This window comes from Entelurus aequoreus, linkage group LG10, assembly GCF_033978785.1.
Source record: "Entelurus aequoreus isolate RoL-2023_Sb linkage group LG10, RoL_Eaeq_v1.1, whole genome shotgun sequence".
NCBI lineage: Eukaryota > Metazoa > Chordata > Actinopteri > Syngnathiformes > Syngnathidae > Entelurus > Entelurus aequoreus.
Genome location: NC_084740.1, coordinates 63545170 through 63557469, shown reverse-complemented (window position 1 = coordinate 63557469; position 12300 = coordinate 63545170). Strand labels below are relative to the sequence as shown.

General features: G+C 40.0%; 1 protein-coding gene across 1 annotated transcript in view; it reads left to right on the top strand.

The window, feature by feature from the left end:
• Nucleotides 1-743: 743 nt before the first annotated feature.
• Nucleotides 744-12300, top strand: part of LOC133658898 (uncharacterized protein C13orf42) — a 62386-nt gene continuing 50829 nt past the window's right edge. The window contains exon 1 of the mRNA XM_062061398.1: nucleotides 744-969. The gene's annotated coding sequence lies outside the window, so the exon portion shown is untranslated. The remainder of the gene's footprint in view (nucleotides 970-12300) is intronic.

Here is a 12300-nt window from a genome sequence, read left to right as displayed (position 1 = left end):
TTTATATCAAGGCCGCCGTGGGATAAACAGCCTTCATTCAGTTCTTGTGCTGCCGCGCTCAAGGCCCCGCCGGCAGCGCTTATAAAACTGCTGCTGTCTCAAGGAGACGTGACATTATGTCTTCTTGAGCGCCTCCTTTTGACTCCTGCCTCCAAATGGTTCAGTGTGTCTTTTCATCCAGAGAAAATGCTTTGCATGTGTTGTTCATTCATCTCCAAGCTGCAAAAACACCAAAACGTGCTCTCGTGTGACCTTTGACCCCAACTTTAAGTAAATTGTGTGGTCCTCTGTGTTTTTAAAATTTTGATTTCTATGCATTGTTTTAATTGGTTTTACCCTTTAAAATCGTTTTTAATCATATTTAATTTTATATTGGTTTTATATTTATTTATTTTTTGTTTTTCTTCAGTCATTGGTGGAGCTAAGGATAATATTTGAGTATTGTTTTTAATATTGTTGTGCAGCACTTTGGAAACATTTCTGTTGTTTAAATGTGCTTCACAAATAAAGTGGATTGGATTGGATTGGATTTAAAGACTCACAACGAAGGCCGGAATCCAAGGGAGAAAACGCTAACCCAGGGGTCGGCAACCCGCGGCTCTAGAGCCGCATGCGGCTCTTTAGCGCCGCCCTAGTGGCTCTCTGAAGCTTTTTCAAAAATGTATGAAAAATGGAAAAAGATGAGGGGGAAAAAAATACATTTTTTGTTTTAATATGGTTTATGTAGGAGGACAAACATGACATAAACCTCCCTAATTGTTATAAAGCACACTGTTTATATTAAACATGCTTCACTGATTCGAGTATTTGGCGAGCGCCGTTTTGTCCTACTAATTTTGGCGGTCCTTGAACTCACCTTAGTTTGTGTCCATGTATAACTTTCTCCGACTTTCTAGGACGTGTTTTATGCCACTTCTTTTTCTGTCTCATTTTGTCCACCACCCTTTTAACGTGTGTGAAGGCACAAAGGTGAGTTTTGTTGATGTTATTGACTTGTGTGGAGTGCTAATCAGACATATTTGGTCACTGCATGACTGCAAGCTAATCGATGCTAACGTGCTATTTAGGCTAGCTATATGTACATATTGCATCATTATGCCTCGTTTGTAGCTATATTTGAGCTCATTTAGTTCCCTTTAAGTCATCTCAATTCAACGTATATCTCATGACACACTATCTGTATGTAATATGGCTTTTAATTTGTTGCGGCTCCAGACAGATTTGTTTTTGTATTTTTGCTCCAATATGGCTCTTTCAACATTTTGGGTTGCCGACCCCTGCGCTAACCTAACATTTTTGATGACATTGGTAGCGCCTCGTATGGGTTGTGGGCCAAAAAGCATACAGTACATGGAAGTAAGGGTGTCCCAATACAACAATATTGGTGCTGTGAGTATTGGCTGATATCGATATGGCATCGATACGATACCAGCAGAATTTGGTTTGTATTATAAAACCAGTGAAGTTGGCACGTTGTGTAAATCGTAAATAAAAACAGAATACAATGATTTGCAAATCTTTTTCAACTTCTATTTAATTGAATATACTAACAAGACAAGATATTTAATGTTCGAACTGAGAAACTAACAAATGATTATTAATTTACAATTTAATGGCAGCAACACATTGCAAAAAAGTTGGCACAGGGGCATTTTTACCACTGTGCTACATGGCCTTTCCTTTTAACAACACTCAGTAAACGTTTGGGAATTGAGTTACGTTAAAGTACCAATGATTGTCACACACAGAACAAGGGGATGGGTCAAAAGCAGAGGATAAATTTCACCACACTTAGTGTGTGGAGACCAATTTTTGAAGCTTTTCAGGTGAAAGGATTTCCCATTCTTGCTTGATGTACAGCTTAAGTTGTCCAACAGTCCAGGGTCTCCAGGCCAGTCTAGTGCCTGCACTCTTTTACTTTGAAGGCACGCTGTTGTAACATGTGGCTTGGCATTTTCTTGCTGAAATAAGCAGGGGCGTCCATGAAAAAGACGTTGCTTGTATGAAAGCCTGTATGTACCTTTCAGCATTAAAAGTGCCTTCACAGATGTGTAAGTTACCCATGCCTTGGCCACTAATATAAATAATAAATGATAAATGGGTTATACTTGTATAGCGCTTTTCTACCTTCAAGGTACTCAAAGCGCTTTGACAGTATTTCCACATTCACCCATTCACACACACATTCACACACTGATGGCGGGAGCTGCCATGCAAGGCGCTAACCAGTAGCCATCAGGAGCAAGGGTGAAGTGTCTTGCCCAAGAACACAACGGACGTGACTAGGATGGTAGAAGGTGGAGATTGAACCCCAGTAACCAGCAACCCTCCGATTGCTGGCACGGCCACTCCCCCATACCATCACAGATGCTGGCTTTTCAACTTTGCGCCTATAACAGTCCCGGGTGGTTCTTTTCCTCTTTGTTCCGTAGGACACAACGTCCACAGTTTCCAAAAACAATTTGAAATGTGGACTCGTCAGACCACAGAACACTTTTCCACTTTGCATCAGTCCATCTTAGATGAGCTCGGGCCCAGCGAAGGCGGCGGAGTTTCTGGGTGTTGTTGATAAATGGCTTTACTTTTTGCATGGTATATTTTTAACTTGCACTTACAGATGTAGGGACGAACTGTAGTTACTGACAGTGGTTTTCTGAAGTGTTCCTGAGCCCATGTGGTGATATCCTTTACACACTGATGTCGCTTTTTGACGCAGTACCGCCTGAGGGATCGAAGGTCACAGGCATTAAATGTTGGTTTTCCGCCTTGCCACTTACCTGCGGTGATTTCTCCAGATTCTCTGAACCTTTTGATGATATTACGGACCGTAGATGGTGAAATCACTCAATTCCTTGCAATAGCTGGTTGAGAAATGTTGTCCTTAAACTGTTCGACAATTTGCTCACGCATTTGTTCACAAAGTGGTGACCCTCGCTCCATCCTTGTTTGTGAATGACTGAGCATTTCATGGAAGCTGCTTTTATACGCAATCATGGCACCCACCTGTTCCCAATTAGCCTGTTCACCTGTGGGATGTTCCAAATAAGTGTTTGATGAGCGTTCCTCAACTTTCTCCGTCTTTTTTGCCACTTGTGCCAGCTTTTTTGAAACATGTTGCAGGCATCAAATTCCATATGAACTAATATTTGCAAAAAATAACAACGTTTTCCAGTTCGAACATTAAATATCTTGTCTTTGCGGTCTATTCAATTGAATACAGCTTGAAAATGATTTGCAGATCATTTTATTCTGTTTTTATTTACGATTTACACAACGTGCCAACTTTACTGGTTTTGGGTTTTGTATTTTGCAGTGTGGATTGTTTGAAAAGGCTTGATCAAGTAAAACAGAGGGCAATGGCAGGTGATAAAAACACTAACCTATTTATCATCAACCATCTGGAATGGGCTCATGCTGTCTTTAAGTTGAAGTGAACTAGTCCCGTGAATTCAAAGCAGTGGTTGACCATAATGACCAACAGTAAAATACAGTAGCGTAGTAGGCCTAAGTATTCATTAAAAACAAGGCAGAGGTTTTATTTAACAAGAATATATTTAATATAATACATAACACACAGTTTGAACAGTAACACTGTGATAACGGCTCAAGTCACATAATTACATTTTTTAATTAGGTGATTCTTTGCCGTACCACTAGATGGCGCCCACTGTTTGAGAATCCCTGCTCTAAAGTTAGTGTTTTGTTCAGTTGTGTGAGAAATTTCAAGTCAATCCAGCTCAGAGATAGAGATGAGCACCAAATTCGGTATTCACGTCAAATCAAACGGTGCCATATTTGGATACCTTTGTTGCATGTGATGTCACGCCCGGCTCACGCACTTGGCTGGGAAACAAGCATTCAAGCACTCAGAGCGGACTCATTTGGGCTGCCTTTATTTAGGTCAGTGATTCTCAATTATTTTCTATTACGCCCCCACCCCCAGGAAGAAGAAAATATTTTGCGCCATTCCACTTTGGCCTATAAATAGTATAGTTTGTCTTTAAAATTGTTATAACTATATCTCGGCATAACTTTGGAAGTTTATTAAACATTAAAGGAACAACACACCGGACTTTCCTGGTCTCCCACTGTCGTTACAGTGAAGCCAAGTGCTACATATTCTGCTACGAATAGAAAGCATTGTCACATGTATGCATATATATATATATATATATATATATATATATATATATATATATATATATATATATATATATATATATATATATATATATATATATATATATATATATATATATATATACTGTATACCAGTGGCGTGCGGTGAGGTTAATGTCTGGTGAGGCACGACTGCATCATCACAGTCAAATTTAAAAACATATGAACCTGCGGTGCAGGTGTACCTAATGTTGTGTCCCTGCGGTCGTTCGCGGCTCCTGCAGCGCGAGCATTGTTGTTTTTGCACTTTTTGGCTTCTTGTTAAGTGACTTTTTTTGGGTGGATTCGGTCTTGCACGTGGAGGGTTTGGGTGTGGGCTTTGGTCGGTGTGGCCGCGGTGGCTCCCGTCGGGCAGTGCATTCTGCGGCGGAGGTGCTTGGCACCAGGAGGCGGGGTTATGATACGAGCCTCACACAGTGTGTCTCCGCAGCAGATTTATGATCGCTCAGCACTAAAAATACGTTACACACATACAGTTGTTGACAAAATATACTGTACATTATATACCTCAGCTAACTAAACTATGGAAATGTATAATATAATTCATATAGCAATACGGTCTCACTGCACAGCAGGCCAGCAGTTAGCCGAGTCGCAATCCATGGTGAGGCACAAGTGCCTCAACTGGCTGCTGATCACCGCACCGTCTCTTCTCAGTATTTGAACGGCAAATGTGAAAATAAAAATAAAAATAATCTAAAACTGGTGAAGTTAAATGGAAAATAACTTTAGTATAATCACTGGATACATATAACAATTTAATAAAAAAAAAATTCTTTTTCTTTTTTTCTTCTTTCCATGATGGCAGGTGAGGCCCCCCCCCTCCCCTGCCTCTAGTGACTGCACGCCACTGCTGTATACAGGGTTTTTCCTAGCTCAAATTGAGGCAGAGGTGGTGCAATCCTGATCGTGTGCCAGAATTTTAACGCAAAAAATGTTGAGTTTTTTTTCAATTTACAGTAATATGCTGTAAAAAAAAAAAACACTGTCAAATGTATTGTAATTTTTATTGATTTGATCGATATTTTGCTGTAAAATCATAAGTCAAGCAGATATTTAAGTATTGATTTATATTTAGACAAAAAATGTTTGGAAAGTATGATAATATACTGTAATATTTGTTGCAATAATGGATACTATTAAAGTTTAAAAGGCATGCAATTTCAAGTAGTACATATATTTTTTTTCTGTCAAAATGAAAAAAATCAATTACATTTAGTGACAAAATATTAAGTACTTTATTGACACATATCATTTCCAAGTGTTTGAGGGGCCAGATAAAATGATGTCGAGGGCCAGATTTGGCCCCCGGGCCTTGAGTTTGACACCTGTGGCCTAAGTGCTTGCATAAGAGAATGATGGGCTCATAGCTTGTGTGGTGGGGCCACTTTTGCTTGAGACACTTATAGATGATTTTGAAGCAGCCTTCAAGCTCTCTGTGGACAACAATTTCCACATGTTGTCACCACCATGAATTATTACATTTTAACTGCCTGTTACGTTAATCTCTGTTTCACCTGGACTCTTGACTTTCCTCCTCGCGGGATCGCTTTTTAAAATAGTGGCTGATTTTGCCTGCCATATCTACAACGCTAAAAAACATAAACGTTACTCTGACACGGAGGAAACTTTTTTTTTAAATGATCACGACATGCTTGTAATGCTTTCTTAGGGTAACTCCTTTTAGTTGACCTTGTTTCAGTCAATATATACCGTCATGACACTCTACCTGATCCTTCTAATAAATTCTTCAATCAATTAATCTAATATAATTAGTCAGAAAAGGTTGGAAACGAAGCTAACACTACGAGCTGTGTTCACTTACCAGAGACAACATTTTCACAGCGCAGTCTGGAGTGTTCTGTAGGAGTCCAGTGATCCCTCCGTATCATGGCAGACATCCACTTGTTACGACGGTCAACGTTATGCATCAAAGTAGCAGGAAAAAACTTGATTCGATCTGTTTCTTCTGCGGTAGTTGCTTCAGGTCTTTCCGGTGCACCTCTATAGTGGCGCAAGGCTGCAACTGCAGTTAAAATACGTAGCTGCCAAAGAGGGACATCAATCGCTCAATCAACACAGCCGGAGCTTTACGCTGTGTTTAGCGATATCAATCACTCTAGCGGGGGGCGGCACACATTTACCTGGAGGCGGCCGCCAAGCAATTTTGAACGCAGGAAAAACCCTGGTATATATATATATATATATATATATATATACATATACATTAGGGTTGTACGATATACCGGTCATAGTATAGTACCGTGATACTAATTAATCATATTCGGTATAAAACCGCCTCTGAAAAGTACCGGCATCATTTTGGCATCACAACATCTTCTTTCGTTTTTTAAAAATGTATATTATGTTTATAAACTGAGGAAATATGTCCCTGGACACATGAGGACTTTGAATATGATCAATGTATGATCCTGTAATGACTTGGTATCGGATTGATACCCAAATTTGTGGTATCATCCAAAACTAATGTAAAGTATCAAACAACAGAAGAATAAGTGATTATTACATTTTAACAGAAGTGTAGATAGAACATGTTAAAAGAGAAAGTAAACAGAAATTAACAGTAAATGAACAAGTAGATTAATAATTCATTTTCTACCACTTGTCTTTAATCATTTTGACAAAATAATAGAATGGAAAATGACACAATATTTTACTGCATATGTCAGCAGCTAAATTAGGAGCCTTTGTTTGCCTACTTACTAATAAAAGACAAGTTGTCTTGTATGTTCACTATTTTAGTCAAGGACAAACTTGCAATAGGAAATATATGTATAATGTACCCTAAGATTTTTTGTTAAAATAAAGCCAATAATGAAATTTTTTGTGGTCCCCTTTATTTAGAAAAGTACCGAAGAATGTCGAAATAATTTTGGTACCGGTACAAAAATATTGGTATTGGGACAACACTAATATACATATATATATATACACACACACAGTCGGCTATTGGCCTTTGACCACATTTTTTTTTTAGCACAATGCAGCCCCCAAGTCAAAAAGTTTGGCAGCCCCTGCTTTAAAACAAATAGGGTTCTTGCATTGATGCAGAACTGTGACCTGCTGGGAGTTGGAGAATCTCAGGCAAGAAGTGTGTCTAAAACAAAACCCGTCTCCCACCACAATCTTGGATCAAATATTATTAAAAACCAATAGGTTTCTTGCATCAACAGTGACTCTGATGTTTTGTTTTGACTTTTGATTTTAATCGAGACTCGAAAAATACAGAATTCGAATTCCCTCCCCACCTCTGACCCCAACGACTAACTCCACTATTTTGGGTCCGATGTTGTGTAAAACCACTAAATGTGTGTCAAAGGTCAGGAGTAGCAGAGGGAAGAATCAGGCCTGGCCCTAACCAATCTGGCGCCCTAGGCAAGATTTTAGGTGGCGCCCCCCCCTCACATCGGCAGTGAAGTGTATATACTCACAAGAAACCAAATAGCTTTGTCTTTGACCTTTTTTTTACTTAAAGAAAGCAAATTAACTTATTATGAGAATGTTATGATTATCTTTAACCGAATCACAGCAGTGCTCAAATTAAAAAACAGCATTCCCTCTCATGTGATATTGCTTAATTAACATTAATGATGTGCACTTTAACAACTAGGCTTACAACTATACCTAGTATATAAAGGGGTGGAAAAGTGACTATTACCTGCAGGGCAAACATTAGCTAACCAGAAGGCAATAACAATGTAAACAAAAAACACCTGCTTAAAAGATCTAATACAAATGTCCCTGAGGAATGTAAGGTGGGAGTACTGTAATTACCAAACGTTACATTATTATTTTCCATAACAATTTAGCCCCCTCCACAATGTTAACCCGACGTTAAAACAGAACTAGCTATTCATTGATTAGCAATTGCCGAATCATGTAACATTAGCTTAATGCTAAAAAGCCAAATTACTTTTACATTCTGTAACAGACAAATAATTTTATGTAGGCTAACGTTACCTACCTGCTACCTCTGTCTTTTTCTCGTTTCTCCTCCTCTTCTTTTCTATTTTTTCTTCCCTGGGCACCTGACAGTTTTGGCCGTTTTGACATCTTGTATTTATTTTTTGATGTGGTAAGAGTCATGATACGGGAAGGGAGGGGGCGCACCGTGCAGGGGGGGGAGGGGGCGTAATGTTGTAACAAATAACATTTCTATTAAATAGGCTTTACTTTGCATTTTAATTAACGTGAGATTATTTTTTGTATTTAGAAATAATAGTACCAACTTTTTTTTTTTTTTTCTTTTCTCCAACATTTGTGGCACTGGCGTGGCGCCCCCTGATGGACGGCGCCCTTAGCATTTGCCTATACGGCCTATGCCACGGGCCGGCCCTGGGAAGAATAATATGATTTTAGAGAGTATGCTGATTGGAGTGCCGTTAAAAGTAAAAAAGTTTGAATATGGACAAAGAGTTTTTGATCTGAAAGCCGACCCACTGCACCTTCAACACGTGCAGACTGCTCAAGTAAATTCCGCTTTGTTTTTCTGGTGCGCTCGAGCAGCGCGGAGCGTTTTTCCGAGGCTTGACCTCACCAAATAAACCGGGAGGTTGCCGTGACCAAAAGGACGACAGTTCTCTGGCAGGCTTCCTCGCGAGACGACCTTGAGGAGGAACACAAGCTTTGTGTTTTGTTTCTCATCCGACTCTTTGGGCTCTGACACCCACAGACACTCAGCGGCAACATAAGAGGACAACTTTGTATGATTCAAGGCTTTGCATTAAACCTGGCGCCCCTGCAAAAGTCTTGCAGCGCATTGTTTGTTGATTTGTTGGGCGCTCTTCTGGCGGTTGCCATGGCGACTGCCTCCGGTTTCTCCTCGTGGCTGCGGACATAAAGGACGCCGTCCTTGTCGTCATAATAGTTACAAATTGAATACTGCACTCTCCAAGGACTCTGTCAGCGACTTACAGCGGTGCAAAAGTGTGCGTTTGTGCATTAGAGAGGAAGTTGGACTGAATAAATACATGATGGACTTTTTTTTTTTAATCCAGTTAACTTTTCCATACTTTTTATCTGCTCTCGTCCACTAAAAAGAGTTAATGCTTGAAACTAAAATGTCACTAAGTACCGACCGAAGTCCGTCAATACTACAGAGTCCCGATTCACGCAAAATTAAACGGTTCCATATTTTGTTACCTTGTGTTGCACGTGACGTCACATCTGGCTCAAGCACGTGGCCGAGAAACAAGCATTCAAACACTCAGTTGGGCTGTCTCTAGTGAAAAAATAAATATTTTCAAATGAATCGTGATTCCTATTTGTAACGATTCTTAATCGATTAAAAAAATAATAATAATAATGTATTTTTTTATTTACTTTTTTTAAAAATCTGTAATGTCCAGCCACATTATTAAATGTTTGGGTGGAACTTTATTAAACAAAACCAATTTTATTTTAAGTATTATAGAAATTTATCAGAGCTGTTTATATATTTCATTGAGGACTGTAGTTAATCATAGAACTGGCATCCAAGGTTTTTAAAAGTATTGATTTTGAATCGAAAATCATTTTGAATCGAGAATTGAATCGTGTGGTGCCAAAGGTTCACAGCCCTAGCCTCTAGGTAATTTCACAACTTTCAATTCCAGCAAAGCAAGAAAAAGGCGCTCAAAAGTACATTAAGGCTCCAATCTTTTAAATGCGCTAGCTCAATGCTAATTCACATTGGATTTTCCATAGACATGCTACTGTTTAGCATTAGCAATCACTGAAACTATTCTCTTAGGGGAGACACTAGCAATGGGTATTGAATTCTGTACTTGAATAGGTACCGACCAAATTCCAATCGGGACTCCTGAAAACTGTTTACGTCCTGTTGCAGACTAAGCACTGACGCACCCACTTAGTGGGCAAACATCTGTATTTATAGTGGACTCAGCCGTACTGTCTTTAGGGAAAGTTCAATCAATCAATCAATCAATGTTTATTTATATAGCCCTAAATCACAAGTGTCTCAAAGGGCTGTACAAGCCACAACGACATCCTCGGTACAGAGCCCACATACGGGCAAGGAAAACTCACCCCAGTGGGACGTCAATGTGAATGACTATGAGAAACCTTGGAGAGGACCGCATATGTGGGTAACCCCCCCCCCCCTCTAGGGGAGACCGAAAGCAATGGATGTCGAGTGGGTCTGACATAGTATTGTGAAAGTCCAACACATCAGCGAAAGTCCAGTCCATGGTGGGGCCAGCAGGAACCATCCAGAGCGGAGACGGGTCAGCAGCGTAGAGATGTCCCCATCCGATGAACAGGCTAGCGGTCCACCCCGGAGCAGAGTAGAAAATAAAATAAAAGAAACGGCAGATCAACTGCTCTAAGAAGGGAGTCTATTTAAAGGCTAGAGTATACAAATTAGTTTTAAGATGAGACTTAAATGCTTCTACTGAGGTAGCATCTCTAACTTCTACCGGGAGGGCATTCCATAATATTGGAGCCCGAATAGAAAACGCTCTATAGCCCGCAGACTTTTTTTGGGCTCTGGGAATCACTAATAAGCCAGAGTTCTTTGAACGCAGATTGCCGGGACATATGGTACAATACAATCGGCAAGATAGGCAGGAGCTTGACCGTGTAGTATTTTATACGTAAGTAGTAAAACCTTAAAGTCGCATCTTAGGTGCACAGGAAGCCAGTGCAAGTGAGCCAGTATAGGCGTAATATGATCAAACTTTCTTGTTTTTGTCAAAAGTCTAGCAGCCGCATTTTGTACCATCTGTAATCTTTTAATGCTAGACATAGGGAGGCCCGAAAATAAAACGTTACAGTAATCGAGACGAGATGTAACGAACGCATGGATAATGAGCTCAGCATCGCTTGTGGACAAAATGGAACGAATTTTAGCGATATTACGGAGATGAAAGAAGGCCGTTTTAGTAACACTCTTAATGTGTGACTCAAACGAGAGAGTTGGGTCAAAGATAATACCTAGATTATTTCCTGAGTCGCCTTGTTTAATTGTTTGGTTGTCAAATGTTAAGGTGGTATTATTAAATACATGTCGGTGTTGAGCAGGACCGATAATCAGCATTTCCGTTTTCTTAGCGTTGAGTTGCAAAAAGTTAGCGGACATCCATTGTTTAATTTCATTAAGACACGCCTCCAGCTGACTACAATCCGGCGTGTTGGTCAGCTTTAGGGGCATGTAGAGTTGGGTGTCATCAGCATAACAGTGAACGCTAACACCGTATTTGCGTATGATGTCACCTAGCGGCAGCATGTAAATACTAAAGAGTGCAGGGCCAAGAACCGAACCCTGGGGAACTCCGCACGTTACCTTAACATAGTCCGAGGTCACATTGTTATGGGAGACACACTGCATCCTGTCAGTAAGATAAGAGTTAAACCAAGACAAGGCTAAGTCTGACATCCCAATACGCATTTTGATACGCTCTAGTAAAATGTTATGATCAACAGTATCGAAAGCGGCGCTAAGATCAAGAAGCAGCAACATAGATGACGCATCAGAATCCATCGTTAGCAATAGATCATTAGTCATTTTTGCGAGGGCTGTCTCCGTAGAGTGATTTGCCCTGAAACCGGATTGAAAAGGTTCACAGAGATTGTTAGACGCTAAGTGTTCATTTAGCTGCTGTGCGACAATTTTTTTGAGGATTTTCGAGATAAACGGAAGGTGGGACACCGGCCGGTAGTTCACCATGAGGTCAGGATCGAGGTTAGGTCTTTTGAGTAGAGGATGAATAACCGCTTTTTTGAATGCTAGGGGAACAGTACCAGAGGAAAGTGATAAGTTTATAATATTTAACACTGATGGACCTAATAAAACAAAAAGCTCCTTGATAAGTTTCCCAGGAATTGGGTCAAGTAAACATGTTGTTTGTTTTGTCCCATTTACACATTTTAACAAATCCTCCAATGTTATTTCATCAAAGAGGGAGAAACTATTTTGGAGGGCAGTGTCCGTCGTATATACAGTCGTATCTGTGTTAATAGAACCCAGTTGTAGCTGAGATGCATTGTCTTTAATCTATTTTCTAATGACTTCAATTTTCTTATTAAAGAAATTCATAAAGTCATCTGCTGAGTGGGTGGAGCTACTGGGAGGAGTCCCTTGTTGGGTTAGCGACGCTACTG